This window comes from Canis lupus, chromosome 24 (genome assembly GCF_011100685.1).
Source record: "Canis lupus familiaris isolate Mischka breed German Shepherd chromosome 24, alternate assembly UU_Cfam_GSD_1.0, whole genome shotgun sequence".
NCBI classification, from domain to species: domain Eukaryota; kingdom Metazoa; phylum Chordata; class Mammalia; order Carnivora; family Canidae; genus Canis; species Canis lupus.
This window is the reverse complement of record NC_049245.1, coordinates 39,346,372-39,372,465: the sequence shown is the minus strand read 5'-3', so window position 1 is coordinate 39,372,465 and position 26,094 is coordinate 39,346,372. Positions and strand designations below refer to the sequence as shown.

The 26,094-nt window shown below is 42.4% G+C and overlaps 1 long non-coding RNA gene across 3 annotated transcripts in view; it reads right to left on the bottom strand.

Annotated features, from left to right (window-relative positions):
* The window catches only part of LOC111092084, a 195,816-nt gene that overhangs the window by 100,399 nt on the left and 69,323 nt on the right, over positions 1-26,094 (bottom strand). For all 3 annotated transcript variants that reach the window (XR_005377985.1, XR_005377984.1, XR_005377983.1), the window contains one exon: positions 1,613-1,722. This is a non-coding gene — a long non-coding RNA (uncharacterized LOC111092084). The remainder of the gene's footprint in view (positions 1-1,612; positions 1,723-26,094) is intronic.

The window sequence follows — 26,094 nt, the reverse complement described above, 5'->3', positions numbered from 1 at the left end:
TAGGGGCCACCAGTTGTAGGTTTTTCTCTGCGTGGTTTTTTGTTGGGTTTGTTTGTTTGTTTTTTTACTTCTGCCTCTTTCCCATATTCTCCAATGTCCCTGCTTGCTCTGCTATTTGATTATTCATCAACAGCACTGGGATGACAGTAAACATAAACCTTTTAAAACATAATCTTCCCCAGGAAAACCAGTCTGTGAAACAGATTCACTGAGAACTCTGTACATCCTAGATGGACATATCGAACCCATCCCATTTTAAATAAGCTTATATAGAACTAAATAAGAATTGGTTACAGCTTGATTCATGGACAAAGTTGAATAATTCATGACATTATTACGCTTCATATAAAATTGATAAAGAATCTATCTATTGTTATTGAGTTACGTTTTATATTTTAAAACAATGCCTTGAATTTTCAGGGCTCAAATATTTTCACAGAACTTCACAACACTAGCATCCAAGCCATTGGCTTGTGTTGCCCCATAGATGAGAAGGCTGTATGCAAAGCACCAGTCTTTTTCATCTTTCAAATGAGGACCTGCTGCGTGCCAGGAGAGTGTGTGTGTGATGTCACCTTGTCCTCACATAACACTTTAAGGTAAGTATGATGCACGCAGCTCTAGCTACTGAGAAGGAAACTCAGGGACGTTAAAAGACTGGCTTGGAATCATAGCTGATTATGCTTGTCCCTTTCTGATTCCTTCTATACTGGCTCCGTGCTTGCGGTGCCCTGGGAGGCTAAGCAGTACCTGCCACTACAAAGGGTTCTTCTTCCCAAAGCTTCTGGTTGGATTTGGCCCATGGGGAACTCTACTAGGATATTGGAGGGGAAAAAAAGAGACAGTGATCTCAGTATATTTTCCTTCAGCTCCCTACCTGGGTGGACTGGGATCCTCTTGGGATAGGGTGGTCATCTCCACATGGCCCTTGGTCTCCGGAGTCTACCCACCTCTCCTTCCTCTTGCCTCTGAGGCACAAGGATCATAAAAGAGCCTCTCTGTGAGTAGCCCTCTAGTACCCCATTCTTCTGGAGGTTTACCAATAGCTGCTCGCAGCTTTGTACATCGTCCCTTTGCTTAACTCTCTTTTTAAAATCTGCCTATTTTTGTAGTCACCAAGCCCAGACAGCTTCCAGGAACCAATCAGAAATTCAAACATAGGTACTAATAACTCAGGATCAAAACTACCTTTTCACCAAACCACAGAGATCCCCAAATTATCTCCTTAGAAAAACTCTGAGCCTGTGATATTACAATAGTCTGTTTTAAAAGGGGAGGAGGAAACGTTTAAAAATAGACAGTCATTTCCTGTGGTATAACATCTTCTTCACTAGTATCAAATACCATTTCTTTAAGAACCATCTAGTACCTTTGAACTCTTTGGAAGAAAAATGCAATGTAAATCCAAGGTATTAATAGTATATCATTTTTGCCTGGTGATAAAATCCCCAGTGTCACAAGGCTACGATAGGATAAAACCATTTCAACAGGAGAAAATCTTTAGGAAACAGATTCTACTACAAAGAAATTCACTTTGTATAAAAAGTATAGGTTTGTTGAATTCAAAAAGGTGTTAGAGGATTTGCTAATGCAAGGAGGAACACAAGATTACCTGTACGCGGAGAATGGAATGTTCTGTTTCCGGCGCCACAGTCAGTGGTATCTTTATAATGATGCAGGTGGTCACCTGGAGCTGCTTGGGTACACCTCAGTATTTGGTTCCTACAGACATTAAAAAAAATAACTTAACGCCGATAATACGTCCTTCTTACTCTTTTTCATTCACACAGTTTCTATTTCTATTCTAAGTAGTTCACCAGGCAATTCTGGGTTCCAGTTTATTTTTCCATAAAACTAATGATATGAATGGATAAAGATGTGGTTTATGTATACAATGGAATATTACTCAGCTATTAGAAATGACAAATACCCACCATTTGCTTCAACGTGGATGGAACTGGAGGGTATTATGCTGAGTGAAGTAAGTCAGTCGGAGAAGGACAAACATTATATGTTCTCATTCATTTGGGGAATATAAATAATAGTGAAAGGGAAAATAAGGGAAGGGAGAAGAAATGGGTGGGAAATATCAGAAAGGGAGACAGAAGGTAAAGACTGCTAACTCTGGGAAACGAACTAGGGGTGGTAGAAGGGGAGGAGGGCGGGGGGTGGGAGTGAATGGGTGACGGGCACTGGGTGTTATTCTGTATGTTAGTAAATTGAACACCAATAAAAAAAAAAAACAAAGCATAAAACAAAAAAAAATAAATAAAAAATAAAACTAATGATAATAAGACGTAAAAGAACAAGCCCTCTTAATGAACGCTTACTTGTACCGGGCATGGTTACGCTGTTTCTATGCATTTTCTCAATATATGTATATTATTTAACTTAATTTTTACAACATATTATACTGGTATACTTCTATTACGCTCGAGTTACAGATGAGAAAACTGAGACCCAGTATATTTACTTATCATCCTGCTGAAAGGCAGCCAGCTCAGAGAGGACAAAACTGAGACTTGAACCTGCCGCAAAGCCAACACTCGGTTTTATCCAGGGTTGCACAGTCAAATGAGAACTGAGATCGGATTGGTACACAGGCTTAATGCAGCCAGCTGGAGGATTACAAAACCGGAAAGCAAGTGTCCCACCTAAAGGGACAGTCACTGTCCAGCTCCAGCCAATCCAGCATTCCCCTAAAGAATGGGGACACAGTACTGCCATGTCTCTGGTTTTTCAAGAGAAGTGAACATTCTGAATTTTTATATGTGAGTCTCCCGATTTTTAAATGCAGGGTATCATCCAATAAAAAGTAGTTAGGTGTTCCAGCTAAGCTCACGGACCACAGGCCTGTGGTCTGTGCCCCTCCCTCAGCTTGGAGGGTAGACCCAGAGAAGGCCCACCTCTGCAATCCCTCCACTACCTCCGTTACATTCAAGGCCGGGAACGTCACACAAGCCCTAGAGTGAGTCACAGCCAGGGTGACCAACCCAGCCCCGTTGGCCTGCAATCTTCCTGATTTGAAAACCAGCCTGCCCCCAGGAAGCCCCAGTGCCCAGACGGAGTGGGGCTTGTTGGGCACCTGGTTAAAGCAGAGAACTGGCTTCTGGAGTCTGCAAAACTCACAAAGGTCAAATACCCTGACCCTTCAGACCGTGTCCTTTCAGGGGCATCTCCCTGTGCGTGGAGGTGCTACCTTGCTGTATTCCCCCTTTGGGAATGGAACCACCTCCAAAGTGAGGGTGTAAGGTTCCCTCGGATAGGCCCCCCAGGAGCAAGTTTCCCAGAAACTCTCAAGCCACATCAGAGGAGAGGAGGCCACAGGGAGGCAGGCGCCGTCCCTGAGAAGGCGGCTGGTTGCTATTTGTCAGCGAATCCCAATTCGGATCCAAATGGGAGCGGGCCATTATCAGGGACTCACACAGCTCCAGGTAAACAGCTAATGAGCAGGCTGCCAGTTCCATTTTTATCAAGAGCCCTCCGAGACTCAACCGTGCCATTTCATAAAATATGCAGATGCTAGTGCGGGGTTGGGGTGGGGGGGGGGAGAGCAAAGGCTTTGAAAATGATTCACACAACCTAAAAATGATGTTGAAAAGGGAGGAATTAAATATTCACAAAGTGAGAGAAATTAAGGCATATTAGCGGTTCGGATGTGGAAGTGAAATGAGTAACATGCACAGGGTTGATGAGGACGGCGTGATTACAGATCTGTCCAAAGTCTCTAATTCTGACACGGTGCGGAGTGGAGGTGCCCGTGCGGCTGGTAAGGGCAAAAAAATGAGGTAGGGGACACGGTGCACGAGGCAGACAGATCAGAGGCAGAGGGAGGAAGCCACAGCGGTGATTAACAGGAGGCTCCTCTCGGTGCTGGGGGTGAGCTCCACGCTCACAAAATGAATACTAATTACTAGCACAAAACAGACTTTAAGTTGGCTAGACGCTTGATGCTATTAAGTCCATAACGAGGAAGGCAAGCAAAAGGCACAGAGGCTGGAGGGGCTGGATTCGGTGAGGTCACTCTACCCTCCACTTTAAAAAAAAAGGGGAGGGGGGATGGAAAGCCAAAGCATGGCCCATCCAAACTAGAATTAGCAGTAATTATTATATAATATGTAATGATGAGATTTAAATGGGTAACACATTTTCTCTGCTGAGATCATTTAGACATGATTCATACAAATGATGAAATTAATAGATCTTCCTCTTTTCAGACTGCCAGGCGGCTTCAACTAGATTTTTCAACAGAGACGGATCCTCGGGAAATCATATGAATAGAGAGATTTACGGAAATTGCAGGAGGAATTGGTTTCGGTTGTGTAAGAGCACACTAGGGTTTAGAGAAACTCACACGTTCACCTCGGGGATGAGCGCACAGCTCTTGGCCCTCTTTTCTTTCTTTAATTTTTAACAATCTACCTCTATTTTTATAAGGGGTCGTAGAGGTAAAGGTATGAGACCAACATCCTCAAAATAAAGAGCTACAACACTGAAGGCTAAACAAATATTTACACGGAGGTAGGATTGCTTTCTTTGCATCCAAAGTGCAAGAGGTAACAGTCCATAGATGTGAAAATACATTTTAAATAATAATAGGGACATGGCCCAAGAAATTTAAAATTTAATACCGATGGAAAACAATTTAAGAGATGATAGTGTTTGTGGATGGGGTATTCATGATTCCAGTGCCTTTAAAATTTTCAAGAGAAATTTAAGAAAAAAAGTAGATTGCAAACAAAAAGGAAAGCTCAGAGCCATCTTTGATAAAGTGTTTCTTTAGCATTTCTGCTAAAAACCCATCACTGTTGTTGGATTGGGGGATTTTTTTCTTTCCCTCCTGCACAAGTATAAAGCAGTTACCGGGGACAGGAAGACTGCCGGAGATCCACTGTTTTCCGAGGGGAGAGTTCTCTAGTCCCATTCGCTGCACAGCATATGAGCAAATTAACAGGCACTTGGGGAGGAAGCCCACAGTACGAGGCTCAGGCATGTAATAATTAACATAGCCTTGCTACCTCCGTGGCATCCTGGGATGAAAATATTAATCATTCACAGCTGTGATCGCCTCAAAATCTCCTATTTTATGGCTTTGACACATCCATGAATAATGCCATTTACTATAATGTGCTGCATATCAGAAGGAACACTTTTACGGTATGGCTGTTTCTCCAGAATCCATCGTAAACCGATATGAAACCTGGATTCCCTTCAGCACCTACAGAAAACAGAATGTGAGGCCGCACACCTGCTCTGCTTTACTGAGCACCTACTAGGCGTCAGAAATTCCATGCATTCTTTGTCTAAGCCTTACAATGGGGCAATGAGGGCAGTACTGTCATTATGTCCATTCTGTACAGGATGAAATGTGGGATCGGGAGGCTGAGGTCAAACAGCCAGACACACAGAGGCAGGGTGTGAGGCTCCGTCTGCATTGCTCCGAAGCCCATGCTCTTCCCGCAGCATGGAGTTCAAAGGGAACTTTAAATATTACCGTGACATTGGTTTCCACAGTGTCCTCACCCCACTGGGTCCCCAGGGGAGCACCTTGGCAATTAATTCATTTAGGGAATCGGGTGGGATTTTTTTCTACCCTGCTGCATCACCGTGAACACCCTTCTTTTTCACTTTGCCTACCCTTGATCCGAGCACACAGCCCAAGTGCATGCCCCGGCCAATGCACTTGCCACACTGCAGTTGAGAGTGAGAGTTTCCCAGTGTAAATGGAATTGGGAGCTCCCCCGCCCAAAATCTGTGCACTTTCTCTCCTTACGTTGAGGATACATATGCGCAATACATTGCCCACAACGTCCCAGGGGATCTTGAATATCCTGTGCCCCCCAGCCTCACCTCCTGCTTCCCTCCTTCTAGATCTTTCATTGACATCCAGCAAAGAGGAAGTCTCTGCATTCCTCAAAGCCACAGATCTCATTCCACCTCTAGTCCTCCGGCACGCGGAGATGCCTCTGCTTGTAACACAGCTTTTCCCCTGCTACTGTCTCCAAATCCACACCTCAGCTGGTTCCACCTCATTCTGTGGCTCTTCCTTCTCTTACATTTCACTTTCTCAGAGTTGACACTGTTAACTCTCTAGTCTACTTTGAGTTTTTAGATTTTATTTATTTATTCATGAGACACACACACACACACACACACACAGAGGCAGAGACACAGGCAGAGGGAGAAGCAGGCTGCATGCAGGGATCAGGGAGCCCGATGTGGGACTCGATCCTGGGACTCCAGGATCATGCCCTGGGCCAAAGGCAGGCGCTAAACTACCCAGCCACCCAGGGATCCCAACTTTGAGTTTTCTAGATGCTCTCATAACCCTATCCAAGCTCTCCCTGGCAATTGTCACAATTATAATTGTTCTCTGTATGATTGTTCATATCATAACATCTGATCCCCGTAGGAGCTTTCAACTCCATGAAGGTAGAGACTATGTTCTCAGGCTCAGGCACATAGCAGGTGCTCAATAAGTGTGTGGAAGGAAGGAAGGAAGGAAGGAAGGACAGATGGACTGACTGAAGCATCCTCATTTTTAGCCAGAATCCTTTCCACCTGCATTTTCTTTGTTGTCTAACCCCTCACCGAAGCTCTTCCTTGCTGACATTCGCACCACTTGACAACAACCAGAAATTGCATCATGACCACTGTTGTTGGCAGGAGCAAGGAGGCTGAGTTTGTGTCCTTGGAGAATCATCTGGCTGCAGGAACCTTGACTCCCCCAGGCCCCCATCCCTTCTCCTGTACATCTCTTAGGTGTTATAATACTGTGCTGCGATTGCTTGTTTGCGTGGTTGGCTCCTTCCCTCGTTGGATTGCCAGCTTCCCAGGGGAGCTGACGTGGGAGGTATCTGCCTCTCTTCGGTGTCCAGCACAGGACCTGAGCCCACAAATGTACTCAGTAAATGGCTGTTGTAAACAATTCCGGTCATGAATGACTCAGTAATTGAATGAATAACTAGGCGAATTAGTAAATTAGTGAGTTCATAAAAGACGTCAATGTGAAAAAACAACTATTCACTCAACTATTTCCTAAAGGGTAGTGCCCATCCCCATGGGTGGTACACAAGATAATTTTTAGGAATACATAAACTAACCTTTCAATTTTAGTTGCTATGGAACAAAGAAAAAGATGTTAGAAAAAAATTAACCTGTACATTAATCCTTCGTATTATTGATATTATGACTTAGGACAATTTAAGTTAAAAAGAATATTAAGCAAATACAGTATTATTACAGAAGGTGCTGGACATGGCAAAAATCATGAAATTAGGAGGCTTGGGAACACATGGTTTGAAAATGAAGCTGGGGGTGGGGAATCCGTAAGGTTTTGTAAGCTTTTACTATGTTCCAGGCATTGTTCTAAGCACTTGGCCTGTATTAAATCCATGGACTCTTCATAAGAGCTCCATGAGTAAAAACCATCCCCTTTTCTAGGTGAGGACATGGAAGCTGAGGTACAGAGAGGGGTAATCCTCGCCCAAGGTTGGATAACCAGTAAGTGTTTGAATCGGAGTTTGAATCCAGATAGAGCCTGTGGTCTCCTACACAGCGCTGCTCAGACTCTCACAGAGAAAGTGAGAAGGAGCAAATGAACAAATCTGTGGGACAGTGAGTGAAGCATGGGCTGTGGGGGCACAAGAAAGGGAGGAAGTGACAGCTGAGCCCAGGGCCTTTCATGGGCACGACCCAGAAGTAGGAAGGATGACACGAGGGACCTCACCCTCATTCTGTTTGTGGCTTCCCTGCAGCCACCGTAGTGCAGTAGCCACTCTGGGCACCCACTTGGAGGCAAATTTCTTTAACTGCATCTACTTGCGGCTCATGAAAGGGACAAATGCCCCATTTTTCTCTGCTGTCATTTGAAGGGTATCTTTCTGAGCTCTGATGTCCAAAAAAAAAAAACAGGTGGATGTGAGGTGGACCCATTTGCTCCTGGACAGTCCTGCTCACTCTGGACTCTTCAGAGGAACTAAGAACAAAGGGATCTGCTCAACAGCCATCCTAACCCCTGGGGGAATAGGACCAGAGGGCCACCCCATACCCATTCAAACAAAAAATGTGTGTTTTCTCACTTACTGATTCTCTTAGAGAGTTCAGCATCCTTCCCCCTGCACCAGGATCATATTGTCCATGACCATTCAAGAACAACTGACTCCCCTGCGTTCTCCAAATCGTTTTCTTACGATTGAATTCTTACGATTCTTCTTCTCTTCCACCTGAAGTGTTCTCCTTATTGCTCACTATGCAGATCCTAAGTCTGAATTCTCACTAGGCACCTTATTAGCTGTGGGTCATCAGGTAACCTACCTGCATTACAGCTCCCTTCCTGAGGTGTTAAATGGAAATAACAGTAGCCCCACCTTAGCAGATCTCTGTGAGAAGCAAGGGGAATGATCGAATTTAAGGCATGCAAAGCATGGTGACTGGCAGGTGTTAACACTCAACGTATGGTTTTTATCCTACAGAGGGTTGATGGCCATGCATACACTCAGGACTGCAACATTTATTTTTCTATCTCTAAACTTAATTTCATTGTCAAGACTTTTTTCCCCCAGGTGATGGAAACTTAATTGATTTAGGGTCCCGCCTCCTCCCTTTCCTTGAGGTTGAGACTTAAATTCCAGAGATTGGGTTTCTAATCACCCCCTGGGTCGTTGTGACTTATCTATATGGTTATGTGATGAAATGTCCTTTGTTAGTCTTGATCATGAAAGTTAAAATTACCTCTCCTCACCACAAAATGCAAGGCCCTATCAGCAATCCCCTGCCATCTCCAGGCCATATTTGGATGGAAATAGCTTTCTGATTCTCTCCACTTGTCACTACGGTAGGGAAAAGCTAGGTGCACCACATTCGAACTTTCTGCATGTCATCCTATATGAGTCCAGAGACAGACACACAAAATATTAATACACTGAGGTACATAGCAATTGTTGGCGGAATGGAGGGTCACCTTCTAGACTTCTGGAACTGCACTGAAGAACTGGCTTGCAGACATCAGGAATATGGAGAATCAGGAAGCTGCCACTGTACACCTATTGGCTTAAAAACCACTTTTTGATTCTTGATTAAGAAGCTGCTTCCATGATGGCTGGCTCCAGAGCCAGGCCTGCCATATTTGCACTGGCAATAACATAGGTGCTCTGCACTCTGCCTCTTGACACCCACACAACCAGCATCTGCATGCTGGGACTGCTTTTAATATTGCCATACAAACCTTTATCTTCCATGATGGTGCTTTCCAGAAGAAACCACTGAAGAAACCACAGGAGGGTAACATCTGCCTCATTCCCTTCTATTTCTCAGAAAAATACAAGGTGGGGCAAGGAGAGGAAAGAAGAACTTGCAGACCAAAGAATTGTCTCCCCACCTTTGCTAATGCAACTTGCTAAGATCCCCCTGTGTTGGGCTAATGCTGGGACAACCGTACAGATGTCACAGCAAGTTCTCCATTGGCGTGGAGCAGCTGGATGAGGACATGGGTAGACCTGGCACCTTAGGTCTGGTTCCCAGTGTTTGCAGACCTTGGGTTCATGAATTTTGTTATATAAGCTCTTTTGGATGCTTTAGCCTCTTGATGATCTCTTCACAACCACTCTGCTGATGTTACTACTGCCCATTTTACAGGTGAGGGAACGGAGGCCAATATGGCCAGTCAGTTTCACATGGCCATGGGGGTTAGTTTAGGTTTTTGGTGATCCTAATACTTACTCAATTTGGATTCTCCTTTAAAAAAGAAATCCAAGGGGATCCCTGGGTGGCGCAGCGGTTTGGCGTCTGCCTTTGGCCCAGGGCGCGATCCTGGAGACCCGGGATCGAATCCCACATCGGGCTCCCGGTGCATGGAGCCTGCTTCTTCCTCTGCCTATGTCTCTGCCTCTCTCTCTCTCTCTCTCTCTCTCTGTGTGACTATCATAAATAAATAAAAATTAAAAAAAAAGAAATCCAAATTACCGATACAAAATTAGATAAGAAAGTGAATATTTATTTGAAATGAGAAAACAAATGGAGCCAAATTATAAATTTTAAAAAGCTAACAAACTTCTAACACATACTGCAAAATCTAGAAAAACAATTCAGTCTTTTATTAGCCACCTGACATCTCTAAAATATTTTTTCTATATTTTTTTGTGTCACACTCTCTGTCCTGTCATGACGGAGATTTTATAAAATATCTTTCTATAGAGAAAAGAGAAAAATAACTTAGTCCTTCCCCAGCATGGCTGATCAGAACCTTTTCTATTATTGGTAGTTTATAAATGTTTATGTGAGGTTTATAACTCATTAGTGGTAATGTCGTATACATTTTTAGGATGGTTATCAATTTGGGGGAAGCCTCCATCAAATTTCTTTCCTACGTGAGCTGTAGGGTCTCAGGGAAATTCCAAGTTTTTCCTGTAACGACAGACCTGAAACACTCTTTGAATTAACAACCTCCAGTTCCCAGTTTGTCACTGACATCCTTATTTTACATGTATTCCGAGTTTTATGGTATCTCATCTATGCTGGTATTCTGTGTCCTATTAGCAAGAAATTTAAACAGTTGGCATTATAAATAGTCCTTCTTTAATTTCTGAGAGAAAATAAAAAATAGTGTATGATGCATTTATAATTGTATCTACTGCGTGAGTGAGTATACTCCCGAGACAACAGAACTTCCAATTGGACTACCAACGAGAGTCAGATCCTCCACTGACTCGTGTGCATATCTAATGCTCAGGAGAATTTTCCAGACTGGCTTGTGACTGCTTACATTCATAACCATGTCTCTCTTCTACTGACCACTGGAGCTGCAGACACCATAGGATATATTCACATCACAGGGCTGCCGTTGACCTTGCACCTTTCTACCACAGCGTGGTTTCATTGACACAGTGGGTGTAGGACTGTTTCTAGAAGTCATTCCAAACCAGGATACTAGCAGGGCCTTGACTATAAATGAGGCGACGGAGGAGCACATAAATATATCCTATCAAACCCCAAAGAAGTCTGTCCTCCAATTAAATGTCCTATAACCAGACCTTAAAATGCCAATGGTCATTGCAATGCCACTCAACTCAACGGTAAGTATGGTTGAGGGAAAGGTGGAGAGGAAAAGACAGCATCTGAACCAATTGTGCCTCAAACATTTTACTTGCACAGATGTTAGAGATACACATCACCATGACAACACATTAGAAGGACCCTTCCCAGGGCCTGAAATGTGAGTCTCTGAAGCTTAAGCATGTTTAGCCTCAAGGTATCTCACTGCAGCCAGAAACCCAGACCCGGAGCTTCTTTCCATGATGCCCAAAGACCTCTCTGTTCCAAGGAGCGTCTGCATAGTCTGGGGACATCTGCTTGCTCTATATTAGCCACAATTAATAATCAGAAGCAGAGATGTAGCCACTTAACGTATATCAACCACTCTTCTGGGAGGGAGCTGTCATCCTCCGGTTCTCTTTTCCCGAGATAGGAAAATTGATAGGTCACTAGTGTCTGCGAATAGCACTCAAAAGGTATCATATTTATTTTAGCTGCAGCTTCAAATCAGTGGCTATCTGCATTATGAAGAACATCATTCTATAAAACACATTTGGTCTTCATTTTTCAAATGCTCCTGAAGGGAACATATGGTAAATCTGTTTAACTCTGTATTCCACGGAGATACTTAAACCCCATCCACCGAACTCTCCAGCTATTTTTATTATAAAATTCATGTCCTTTCTATACCCTAAATATTCCCCCTTTCTGCTCAGATGGCTAAAACTACCCGAGGCTACAAAACTACCCTGTTTACCATCAAATTCATGAGTTCCGCCCTATAGTCATTAAATATAACAAAAATGTTATTCACAAGGTGGTTGACAAGTACATATGGGCAGAGCCCATATTCTTGTGGGTTTCAGGCATGAACTCTTTTGAAGTTATTTATTTTTTTTATCAGAACCCATGGTAACATAAGCTCTCAATTTGATCTTCTGAATTATCTGTCTCCTGCTAGAAGCTAACTCCTGCAAGTTTTTCTCAATTGTCAATTTTGAGGCTATATTTCAGAGTCTGATTATTTTCCCAGATAGGAATATTGCTTCTCCTTGCTTCTATTCCCCCATCAATAGTGTCATTTGAAACACTAATTTCACTTCTTAAATATCCCTAAGCTCACTGCCCTTCCCCACTCCCAATGAGAGCTTGATGTGGAATGTGACAATGGGAACTCCAGGCCTCCATTCTAAGGAGAGTTATTGATGTTCAAACCATAAAACAGAGCTGGCGCTTAATTGGGAGTTGTTTGCCAATGCAAGGAAGGGGACACCACTTCTAAAATTTGGTTTGTGGGAGCAGTAGAGTTTCTCCAAAAGATCAATGCAGTTCCTTCTCATAAAGTAGGTATAAACATGAAATATTGACCTGCTTCTCCGTATGCACATCACCATGTATGAGAGATGGTCTATGACCAGGTGATTCTCTGTGGTCAAACATGTTGTAAAAACACTTCATTTTAAACCTTCCTCTTTAGCTGTAACAATGCACATTAGCATATTTAAGGCACTAGAAGTCCTTCCCTTAAACAAACAAAATTTAACTTTTTTCGGTTTAATTTCCCAATTGCCCTTGATCATGTGATTCTCTTTCCCCTAACATCCAATAAAACTAGCGCTCCACAAAGCACACTTTGGGTAATGTTGCCATAATTAATTTTTTCTGATTTTTAATGGCATATTATGCTTTTAATGAACAGATTTTATGCAATAGAGGAGAATCTCAATAGGTTTCAGATCATTTGATTAAACTCATTTTTTTTAAGATTGAGAAAAATGATAGAAGATATGCTTGCATAAAATAATGTGGAAATTTTATATAAGCTTCAGAATTAAGTATCAGAATTCAGAGTTTGGACTCTGAAGACCTTGAGCTGCCTTTCTGTAACATTCCCAAATCATAATTGAGCAACTATAATGTGCCAAGCACTGTTGTAGGCTGTGAGATACTATGGACAACTTGCTTATAGGGAGCTTGTAGCCCGTTAGGAAAATAAATATTCATAAATAATAGCACAAATACCCATACTTAATTTTAATTGATATAAGTTCAACAGAAGAAAAGAAGCCAGGGCAGTGACAATATATGACAGGAGAAAGTGATCCAGCTTTGGGGAAAGGGAAGATGTCACAGAGGGCTTCCTGGAGGAGGTAACATTAAGCTGTCCCCAAAAAGATTATCTGGGACAGATCAGGTTGAGGCAGGAAGAAAGAGTATCCCAGCCCCCAGAAGGGGAATATGCAGAAAGGAGTTTCACTTTTAAAGAAATGGAAAGGTCATGTGGCTGGAACCCAGAGAGAACAAGAGAGAAAGACAAGATGAAGCTGGAGTGGTAGCCAGGGGCCAGATCTTCTAAGGCCTGGAAAGTCAGTAAATATAAATGAATATTTTAATTCCAACATCAGCATGAGGCACTACTGATCAAACCTTTCAAGTTTCAAGGTAAGATTAAAGAGAGTTCTGGGTACAGAAAACAAAACGGATTCTGTCCTGATCCATGTGAGCATTATTTAAGCTTACATGCCTAAAAATTCCATCCAAATAAATGATAAGAATTAAGCAGCCCAGGGGTACCTGGTGTCTCAGTTGGTACAGCATGAGACTCTTGATCTGGGGGTCATGAATTCAAGCCCCACATTGGGTGAGAGATTATTAAAAAAAAAAAAAGAATTAAACAGCCCCAAATAAAAGAGCTCTGAGTTATGCAAGATGAACCAAGTCGGTTTAAATCCAAAAATGCATCACAAGATGAGAATGTCCTGCTGCCGGAGCAAAGCTGGATCCCACGTAAAAGCAACCACAAGCCCCATCACCCGATTTGTGTGGACGGCAGGGTAGCTGTGGCCCCAAATCCACTTTGCCTTTTATCCCTCTCCACTACATCTGAAATATATCGGCTCTAATCACAGTGAGTGAATGGGGAGAAAAGGTGGGATTTCCATCTCTTTAGCACAATAATCTTCTCAGAACAAGTCATCTTCATAAATAATTCCATATTATCCCAGTCACACTGTCTGGATATCTGGGACTCATTTAATGAAATGGTTGGCTTTAAATATTTCCGGAAGAAGGCTTTTAAAATTCAGAGCATATGTCTTCAAGACTAGAGGTCAGGGTTTGTGATCAAATATTACGCCCTCGGACTTGAAATACTGTGTATGACCTGTCACCAGGAGAGGGACAGCCGCCCAGAAGTTACTAGCTGGTCCTGGGGAGGCAGAGGCTGGCTTGAAATTATTTATGACGAACAACAATGCTACTAAAATTGCCTTATTCTTCAAACCATTCCACTCTTTTCCTTCATCTCTGCAAAAATACCATTTCCAAGGTACAAAGTGCTCCCTGGCAAAACCCCCCTTTCCTATGTGCCTCCTTGTCCATATCCAGGCATCTTCACATCTTGTTGGATCTATCCAACAAGGTCTATCTGTACCCCTCTCCTTCTCAAACCCAACCAACCCAGACCAGTTCCCATCACTTCTTTTCAGAGAGGTAATTTAGAGAGAGATACCTTGTCACGTGGACCTAGGGCCACAGCTACTGTCCTAGGATAATGACCAGAGCATGGGCTTCTCTACCAGAAAGACAAGGGCTCACATCTGGGCTCAAATCTCAGAGAAGTCATTGTCTTTCTCCAAACCTTGTTTTCTCCATCTACAAAGTGAGCATGAAGCCAGCTTGGGGTTGTACTAGCAACAGTGGTGACGAGCCTGGACCTGGAGGCAGATCTGCCTGGGCTATGATCATTGCTCTCTTGTGTGATTTTTGGAAAAATTATTGAACTGCTATGAACCTCAGTTTTCTCATCTAGGAAATGGGGATAATAACAGTACACTGGTTGTGAGGACACAGAGAGACTATACCTGGGAAACACCTGGGACAAGTGAGCGCTCAGTTATTATTATGAGTACGAAGACTAGATGCGATCCCCCAGGGCTCATCCAGATGGCACCTCAGGAGGGGCATTCAGGTCCTGCAAGATCATCTCCTGATGCCACATTGCTTCTCACAAAGTCATGGTCTGGCCACATTTGCTGACAGATGCGCCTGTCCTGTTAGCTCTGAGTCTCCCCCCCCATCTTGCTTTTCCCTTGCTACACCTTGAGGCAGCTCGTTTTCACTCCTTTCCTGGTTTGAACGCTCTTTAAGTCAGGGATGAGGAAAAAAAAAAAGTCAGGGATGAGGTCTTGTATCACATGCATGTAATTGGCAATGATGATTTCTTGGCAACAAATACATGATGCATTTGTGATGCTGCCTGGTAAAGCCACATTCTCACTAAATCCAGTCCTCACTTGAAGGAGCCCCGGCTGCCCTGCCAGGTGGAGGCTTGTTGCCCCTGCCCCAAAACCAGCCCCACGCAGAAGGGTGCCAATGGCCCCTCCCCCACAGCGTGAAGCTCACTATGCTTGATTTCCAGTGGGCACATATAGACTCAGGACCCTAATTTCCCAAAGCCAATCCAAGGGGGCAGGGAAACTCATATATAGATATTTTGCTAGTGTGGGGCACCTGGGGGGGCTCAGTGGTTGAGCATCTACCTTTTGCTCAGGTCGTGATCACAGGGTCCTGAGATCGAGTCCCACATCAGGCTCCCTACAGGGAGCCTGCTTCTCCCACTGCCTGTGTCTCTACCTGTCTGTGTTTCTCATTAATAAATAAATAAAATCTTTTTTTTTTATAAAATCTTTTTTAAAAAAAAAGAAACTTGGTAGTTTTACTATATTCTTTTCTCTGATATAGTAGAATACAACCAAACATAATCAACCTTTTTAGTATAATCAGGATTTTGCTTTTTGCTTTATTCTTAGAATTTAATTTTTTATATTTTTGGTCATTGAGGGATATAGTGGAAGTAGCCCGTTACAGTGTTGAAGAGCAAGACTTACACTCCCTGGGTAGTCATCCCAGACTTTACTAGTATCCTCACTCAGGTGGCTCATCTCCCAGTTCTCTTCTCATCTATAAAATGGGATAATAGTCATTCTTCATAAAATGGTTAATACACAAAAATGGTTAAAATATTGCCTGGTACATAATATTCATCATTTAGTGTTCACTACCAGTGTTAGTCATTACTTCAACCATATAGGAACCAAGCCTCAAATCGACCCCACTCACCCCCCCAGAACTAGTTTAAAATCTTACCATTAACTATGTTCTTATAAGTTTCCTTTACAGGCCGTGTGTGTGTGTGTGTGTGTGTGTGTGTTCACATGTGTGACCTGCTATGTGCCAGGCTCTGTCTCACGAGGTAGGGATAAAGATATAAAGACAGATCAGATCCCTGTTTGTTTGTTTTTTTTTTCTTCAAGGAAAGAAAAAACATAACAAATACATATACATGATGATTTGAAGCTCATAATGCAGGATGGAGTGACAGAAAACCAATGGAGGGACAATTCCGATTGTGGTTAAGGAGGGTTCTTTGAGAAGGTGACATTTACACTGAGATCTGAATATCACAAAGGAAGTCTCATGCAAAAAGCCCAGGGGAATAGAATACAAAACAGATGGAAAAAATATGAGTAACCAAGTATTTATCTGAATGATGTCTATCTCACTAACACAGACCAGAGATCGGGATGGTGGCCGGTTTCGGTAAATAAAGGTTTATTGGGACACAGACACATCCATGTGTTTATGTGTCATCTACGGCTGCATTTGTGCTCCAGCTGTGCAGTTGAGGAGTTGAGAGAGAAAGCATGTGGCCCACCAGTCTAAAATTTTTACAATCAGGCCCTTTACAATAAAGTTTACCATCCCCTGGCCTAGATCATAAGACCCATGAGGGTAAGGAGCACATTCTGTCTGCATTGCCACTTCTTTCCACCCTAGCTTGTCTGACTAGCAGATCCCGGGAAACAGCTGGAGAGGAAATAAATGCAGGACATTTTGTACCCGACTGCATTTTTTTTTTTTTTTTTTTAGAACTCTCTTTTAAATGAAATCTCTTGAAATGATAGCTTCGAGCACATAGTTTTCCTTCAGGAGAACATCACTGGTTCCCACATGTCCAGAGGCTATGAATTTCCTGCAAAGGGGCTCAGAGGGAGATTGGTTCCAGGCTGAAATGCAGCAGCAGTTCTGTAGGATGCCAGCCGATCTGGTGAGGATGGAAGTGCAAGGAAATCACCCTCTTGGCCAGCTTTGCAGGTAGCTCACCACGTGCGTGATGTTAATTCACAGCGGCATCCCCTTGGCTTGGCATGTGTCAGCCTTTGTCCATCTGAGCACCATCAACATTTTGGGCCAGAGCAGTCTCTGTTGGGGGGCACTTCTGAACATTGTAGGATGTTCAGTGGCATCCCTGGTCTCTCCCCCACTGGGTGACAGTAGCACCCTTCCCCTAGCTATGGCAATCAATGATGTCTCCGAACATTGCCAAATGGCCCCAGGAGGGGATGGGAGGATGGAGGAAGGGAATAAAATCACCCTCAGTTGAGAAGTACTGGCATATGCCAAAAACATTCTCCTCTTTCTAGGGGAACTTTTAGACTTTGATAGCAGATGTCCTCAGAGATGAATGCTCCAAGAGGCTGTAATATTCAACATTCAGCCTTTCAACTCAAGTCACCTGTGTGTACTTTCACATTCATCCAATGGGGCGTGGGTGCCAGTTACAAATGACGATTTTGGTCATTCCCAATAATGTCATGGGGAATAATTTTCTCTATTAGGGACATAAATGTATTTTAAATGTTCAATTTAATCTGAGGATGAGAGTCGTGGGTCTTCTTTGGAGATGAGGTGGTGTTGTGGCAGTTGTTTTAAAAACTCTCATGGACAAATGTGATCAGAGTGCTGTGATCCCTGCATAACTCCTAGATCAGGAGGGATAAGAAATCCCTGAACTCTCTCTCTGCTGCTCACAAACCCAGAACTATGTCTGCCTTGCCTGCCCACAGCTAACGCTCCCTAAGCTGCAGTCCGAAGGCAGATCTGCTCATGGACGACCCAGTAGGTGAGCCCCAAAGGAAAGAGAAAGGGAAGCAGAGGGGGTGGTATCTAAGTGGATTCCATTTTTTCTTTTTCAACAACAAAAAAAAAGGAAATAGCATTGATATGACCTCCTGGGGAAGGAAAATTCAGACCAGTGCCATCTTGGTCCAATTGGATAATGAGCCTAAACATCCATGATTTCTTAGGATGCTATATATTCCCAACCTCAGTGTAATTTTTGATATGATACACTTTATCATTCTGTATCACAGAAGTTCAGCAATAATTTCCTAATGAAGAATAGATCATAGCTTGTAAACCAGCAACCTATAAATATATATTATATATGTACATAGCATATAGATGTACAAAAATGCATATACAGGCGCCTGGGTGGCTCAGTCAGTTAAGTGTCTACCTTCAGCTCAGGTCATGATCCTGGGGTCCTGGGATCAGCCCCGCATCAGGCTCCCTGCTCAGTGGGGAATCTGCTTCTCTCTCTCCCTCTGCCTGCTGCTCCCCCCTGCTCATGTGCTGCTTCTCTCTCTTTGTCAAATAAATAAATAACATCTTTTAAAAAATACATATATACACGCGTATACTTGGCTCACATTTTGGTTTTAGCTGTGAATTATCAACTTAAAAAAAAGAGAGAACTTCTCATGAAAAAAGATTTGGATCTCTGTCTTCTTTTCAAAATCTGAAAGGTCTGCCAACACCACCAAGCCCACCTCCTTGAATGGTGACAACCCACCGGCAGGTAAGCAGCATGGCTTGAGCTCCCCAGTTTACTACACTCCCCACTCCCCCAAGAGGGGTGATCCTTGCCTATTTCACACATTCAGGTTAGCTGCCTGGAACCAGTTGGCAGTTCTGCTTGTAGTTGCATGTATTGATTAATTTTATCTTCTTGGCTTTTTTTTTGGGGGGGGGGGGCTCTTCCTGAAGCCAGGCCAATCTGTTTCCTTCTTTCAAATAAGTTTTCCCCAAATGCATTGCTTTCATAGACGTTTGGCCAGCTAATCTTACCCAAATTTCTTACTCCTGCCGTTTTCTCCACTCGAATATATCATACTTCATTTATGGCAGCATTTCCCAAAATGTACACTGTGAAACAAATACATATTATGTAGAGAAAATATAAGAATACTATGGTTGAATAAATTAAGCAACACCATGTTAAGAGAGTCTTTGCAGCAGTATGTTTCGGAGCCTATAAAATGCAAATGTGCTCTATGAGCTTCTAAGGGAGGGCAAGTATGTGAGCAAGTCCTAGTTTTCCATGGAACTTTGTAACGCTGTGCAATATGACCATATTTGCTTGTCTTTAAAAAAGAATGTGTATTCACAGTCTCTAATATTTTTGCTAATTGTTTTTAACCACGGGTAAGTTGCAGAGAAGGGAAGTCTAGACCATCATGGTGGGGGGGGGGCAACTTTTTCTCTTGCAAACTGATCACTGAAAAGTAGAATGTAACCATCAGCAACACTAACACTTTTGCACAGAAGAGAAGTCATTTTAAACACCCCCACCCCCACCCCCCACAACCCCAAAGCAGGAAAAACAGTATCTCCATAAAGGACCACCCTTTAAATGGAATACATTTGGCTCGGCAAATGTGTGCTATGTTTTTCTTATTTCCTTTATTTCATTGAAGATCTGTAAAAACTTTGTCACAGACTGTCACCAATGTGCAAAACTGAATTTGGGAAACATTGGTCTACATTACATTAAATCTGGCGACAACACAAACTCAAAAACCACTGTGAAAATAGTTCACACATGAGAGGAGAGACAGTGAGTTTCCAAGGCAGGGTTTTCTGGGAGGATGTGGAAACACAGTGAAGCAGTAGGGAGAGAAAACAAGGAGGAGATCAAAGTGGACTTGCCCTTTGAGTGGCTTCTGCAGATTCCTTTCGCTGACCTGATCTTACACTGGAATTGCACTGGGGAGGTTTCGCAATCTTGCCTCAGCTGCGGGGCTGCCCTTGGCGGCCTGGCATTGATGGGAACAGGGCAATGATGAGGATGTCAAGTGAATGACCTTCACAGTTGGGGTCAGAACAAAGAGAAACAGAAGTGGTACTTCATGTGATGAGCCAGTGTGGTCTAAAACTTTAAAAATATGGTATTTAAAGCATTTCGTGCTGAAAAAAAGATGATGATGCTTATGGTGATTTGAAGGAGTAGCAACACAACATACAGATATGTCCCAACCATCCATCGTATGGATAGATTTTGCCCTACAACTGGTGGGTTGTTTTTTCTTGCTGGAGCACATTTCTTGGGTTGTTCTAAGTAGGAACTGTAGGTAAGTCCTAATGTATTTTATAAAGTCACGTTTTTGCTATTTGACCCTCAGCCAGTTGATTACGATGATAAAACATGGAGCCTCCAAATAATCCGCTTTTATTTTAAGAATTTCTTTTCCTTTTTTATTGTTTTACAAACTGCTTTCTCCTCGAGAGATTAATAAATCCTTGAGGGCAGGAACGGAAACCTCACATTAGGATCTTCATTGCCGATGCTTACAAAGTCCTCACTAAATGTGAAAATAGGTAATAATGAAGACCAAAGACAATATTTTCTTTTCATTTTGCACTTTTGTTTTTAGATGATTGTGGACTTGCCTGCAGTTGTAATAAATAAAGCAGAGAGCACTTATAAAACCTTTATCTAATTTCCCCTGATGGTCACATCATGCCAGACTGTAGCACAGTATCACAGCCCTGGCACTGACGTTGATACCATCACATAGAAAACGTTCCCACCTTCCCAACATCCCAAAGATCCCTCATGCAGCCACTTCTTTTTTGCCTCCAGGTGAAATCCAGATTCCCCACTCTGTCTCTAATGAACCAGAAAGGGGGTGCTAGGACTTCTCATTACTTCTGGGTGAGGGTGGATGTTTTAGCTCCCCACTGGCTTTTGATGACACCTCAGGGAGAGGGCATGGAACTGGTACCGGTGGTCAGTTGTGGCCATCCTGCCCCTCCCCAGGGAGAGGCTCTGACATCAACCAGGTGGGCACGTTGGGACACCTCATTACAGCCTCAGGAAGGGGACGTCTTAGCTTCCATGAGCCTTTGCTGGTGTGGGTGGGCTTGGTGCCACATTTCTTTCTCTGGTTATTTATAAGTTTTCTAGCTTATCAAGCTGCCTCCTTTTTTGGTCCTTTGGCTAGAGAGAGCAGGATTTTGTTGGGGCTCTTCTTGTGCACCTGTTGATGTTGCTGGGTTTCTAGCTTCTTCAGCTCCCAGTCTGGGTTGTAGGAAGCAACAAGAGAACCCAGGGAACTCACCACCACATCGTCCTTGAGTCCAAAGTCCGCTCACTGATCTGCCTTCCTCTCTTTACTTTCTTCTCTTCAATTATCATTGTCTTCTTAATTTAGTGATATATACAATATCCAGGGTCTTTATTTGTACTTCATGGGAGGAATACAGAACATTACACATACTTTATCCTTCTGGAAATGGAAGGCTTCACTTTACATTTAAAAAGAGAAACTAAAAAAAAAAAATAATAAATTCCCTGACTTATAATACATTTCAATATTATTCTGAAAGGTTGTGAGTGTTTTTATGTAAATGGACACTTGTTCAGAAATTATTTTAGGATTCATCCATCTACAAGCAGTTCTAATCAAAATTGAACTGGTGAGTCATGGGAACTCTACAGTCAATTTAATATATAATAGAGCTTCTATTTCAAAAACAAATGCCCACTCATCCTGACTTTCTTACTTGTGCACATAAAATGTACATATTTACATTTTGATGTATTACTTTTCCAATACCTTAGTACCCCTTTTAGAGACAAATAATTTGAATTAACTTTTCATATCATAAAAAAAGAAAAGTCAGAAAACCCATAGTTAGAGACATTTGTCTGGATTTTACTTCCAGTCTATTTAGCTACAGTTAACAGAACAAAATCCCCATAGAATATATTTTCTCTAATTTCTCCTATGAAAACATGCTTTTCTTTTCTTTCTTTTTTTTTTTTTTTTAAAGAAAGTTCACAAATGTAAGAAATCACCAAAGCCCTTTCAAAGTCAGGAAGGGATTTTCAAAACAGATCTATATTGATGTTCTCTCATTTAGGAAATAATTTTATTTTAGCACACAGGTTTCTAGCACTTGTGATGTTTGAATTTGCCAGACTTTGGGGGTAAATAGTGAAAGCTACAATGACCACAAAGGAAGCCTTATACCAAGTGTGTTTGGGTCTTCCTCACTCCCTAACCAGGGCCTAGACTTGATCGTTCCTTCTGCCATCAAGAGGACAGGGTCTACTGACTGTTCCAGAGAAAAGTACAGAGCTCACAATCTGAGAACTAGATGTCATTAATGCAGAGAAACTTACATAGCAGTCTTAGAACATGGTAGACAAAAAGTGAAGCCCTAGGGTGATGACAGGAAATTGGAGGCTGAAAATCCCCAATTAATCATAATCATAAAAATTACAGTTAAACCCTCAATTACTAGAAACCTAGTTTTTAAAGTCACTAGATTGACTAGAAATGGCAGATTTTTCCCTGTAAAACATGCACACATCTATACCTCATTCATATCTTTTTTTTAATATATTCCTAAGACATATCCTAGGTCAACATAATTCACAACTCAACCTTATCTCCATTGTTCCTCCTCTCGACTCTCCATTTAGAGTCTTGAATAATCACCCAACGGACACCTTTAGTGATATCTGCAGGAGAGTCAAAGTCGTCGTACAAGCTCATGTTCCCTGCTACTGACTGTCTTTACCAAGGTTCAGAGGAAGGACCTGTTCTTTTTGAAGGGATGATTCTCCTAAGAGTTGAATCAAACTGACAACGCTCTTCCAGAGAAGTCTCTCTAATTCTCTTTCTCCACTGTCCTATTATGTGCTACAAACTCCCTCCTCCATGTCTCTCTCATAGAATTTACTGCTTGAGCTGCTCAAGGGCAGGGGGCACTGTCATACTTGATGTGATACCCCAATGCCTAGCACAATGCCTGACCTGTTGTTAGTGTATAATACTGCAAGGAACAAATGAATCTTCTATCAGCTGGTTCATTTGGAAAAGAAAAAAAAAAAAAAACCCCAGAAGACCTTCAAGGGACAATACCCTGAAATCATATGACCAAAGTAGAGAGTGACAGGCAGCCAAGGTGGCCATGTTTTTCCAAATAGACGCTCAGTGGAGCACTGTTTATGACATTGGAGAGTTGGGAGCAAACTATCCCATCAACACAGGGATAAATTAAATGTGGGATATTTAGCAGGTTAAATGCATATCAACATTGGGTAGGTAGGTAGGAGAGGAAACTCTGAAAGACGGTTGAAAGAATGAAACAAGTTGAAGAATGATTTGTACATTATGATACTTTTTATAAAAGCTAAAGGAACCCCATGCAATCCTATGTGTTCCTTTTTTGTAAAAATAACAAAACAATTACATGTCTTCTCTCAGGGACTATAACATAGATATAATTGATTTAAAACCAAAAATGGTCAGAGGCCATATTTCAAACTCCTAACAGTGATGTCTTTGGAGGGAAGGAGGGGAAATAAAGTGGGGAAGGGGTGAAAGGGGATCAATGTCATTCTTACTATTTGTTTCTACCCAGGGCAGTTCTTTAATTACATGTATTACTTGCATATGTAAACGTTTTCCCCTTCTATACACTCAAAGTTGGTACATTCCTGGACTCGAAAAGCTTGCAAATTGTGACCCCTAGTGCTCCAGAATATCTTGGTAGGATTTGTTAAATTTTTCCCCCTTCTTCTTCATTAAAAGCTGAGAAAAACATTTGTGAAGGATATTGCTTAGGCCAATCCTCCTCATTTTGGAACAATCTTATTGTTTGTCAACTGCCAGCTTTGACATTCTCTCTCACTTCCCACGGTCTGGCAGCCGAGAAGGAATCTGGAGCCAATTCGATTCTCCCCCTCTGAAGAAACAGCTGAGCAGTCTGCACTGTGTTTGGAGAGAACTAGTAAAATGTGCAGGATTTTTTTTTCCCCTCTATTCCGAATGCCCAAGTGTGTTTGGTAAGATGGGGAAAATCTGCCTCATGGCAGAAATGTGCTCTCAGCTCCATAAGAAGAATTAATTTTTGATATGTCTTGGTATTTGATGGAGGGTTTGATAGCACAACAAAATAGCTTCCAGACTCCACCCTTTATTTCCAAAAGTTTGCAGTCAAAAACAGACAATATGGACACAAATATTTCATAATAATGACAAATATTGATTGAATGCTATATATTTCAACAGCTCTATGAGCTAAGTGCTACCATTATCATACTCATTTTACAGATTAGTAAAGTGAGGTGAAGTGAATTTCAGAGGGTTTTAAACTTACTATGTGACTGAATTACAATTCAAACCCTGGCCTGCTAGCTCCACCAGAGAGACTCAGACCCTTTTTACCACATTTCCATCCTGCCTCATGTCAACGTCTCTCCATCTTAGTGCTCGGCAAATAAAAGATTCTCAGTAAACTCTTCCTCAGTAAATTAATGACTATTTTACACCTGACAGACACTTGATTAAAGGACATTGGGCAAAACCAAGGGTATGGTCAACCATTCTAAGTATACTGGCAAGAAGCGGTATTACTTTATCTGGAAAATAATCATGGGATTTGGAGTCATGAAGCCATAGATACAATCCTAGACCACTTCACTTACAAACCTGGGCAAATTTTTTAGCCATTATAAGCATTAATTTCCATATTTGTAGAAGAGGTGAAGTATGATAAGTAGGCTTCTAAGATAGTCCCCAAGACACCCACCACCATCAGGTGTTACCTGCCCTGTGTGACCCCCCTCTCCTGGAGTACAGATGGAACCTGTGAATATGATGGGATATGAGGGGATATCACTCCTGTAATTGGGTGATGAGTCAGATGGAGATTATCCTGGACAGGCCTGACCTAGCCAAAGGTGCCTGTATAAGAGAATGAAGCTTCAGAGGCATGAGTTCCTGCTGGCCTAGAAGTAGGCAAACTGCCTTGTGGGGCCTCTCAGACCATGTGGCAAGGAACTACAGGTGGCCTCTAGGAGGTGAATGCAGTCTCTGGATGACAGCTATCAAGAAGAGGAGAGTGACAGTCATTCAACCACAAGGAAAGCAACTGTACCAACAACCAGTGATCTTGGACAACCCAGAGACTTGAATGAGAATCACAGCCTCCACTGACACATGATTTCAGCCTGGTGACACCCTGAGCAGAAGACCCAGCCAATCCAAACTCTGACTCCTGACCCATGGAACCATGAGATAATCAATATGTGTTGTCTTAAACTATAGAGTCTGTGTTAATTTTTCATATAGCAATAGAAAACGAATATAGATAGCAATACATCATAAAAGTCTAAAAATGAGCATGATGGCTGGAATTCCAACAGCCATCTTGCCCATGAGGACAAGAACCACACTAGAGATGCTGTGCAGAAGTCGAAGGGAGCCTGGAATCGTTGCCCCTTGCAGAACCACCACATTGACCTGGACTTAAGTATAGAAGCACCGCCTCCCACGATTCAGTTGCTCTTTTGCAGTTTCCCTATTACTCCCAGCCCAACCCAATTCTGTTAACAGGTCCCAATCAGTGAGATACATGACCCAATTTATTGACTCAAAAAGGCTCTCAACAGGAAAAATATTGACAGTGCTGACTTTATGGGCAGAGGCAGGACACCCTGTACTTTCTAGAGCAGAGGAATCCAAGTGATGCCAAAATGGGGAGAAAAAGATTATTCCACTTCTGGACAAGAATTCTGGAGAAAAGAGATTCCATCTTTAATTAGAGGAGGTGAAAGTAAATAATAGAATAGAGAGAGAGAGAGAGAGGCACACATTCCTCTGTACAGCTGCATTCCTCAGGGCCCCCAACCTACTTAAAAACCATCCTTCATCAGCATCATCATTATCTGCTCCATCCGAGGAGGAGGGCCATCAGCTAAGGAGGATCAGATTCTCTCATGGAGCTCATTTCAATGCTTAAACCGCAGGCCTTTCTTTTTCTGGAGAGATTTCCTATTTTATCATTAAAACTGCTGATTGTAACCCCACTAATATAGGAATATTGCTCACACACACAGAAAAGGAGCTAATGCGATCAAATGCA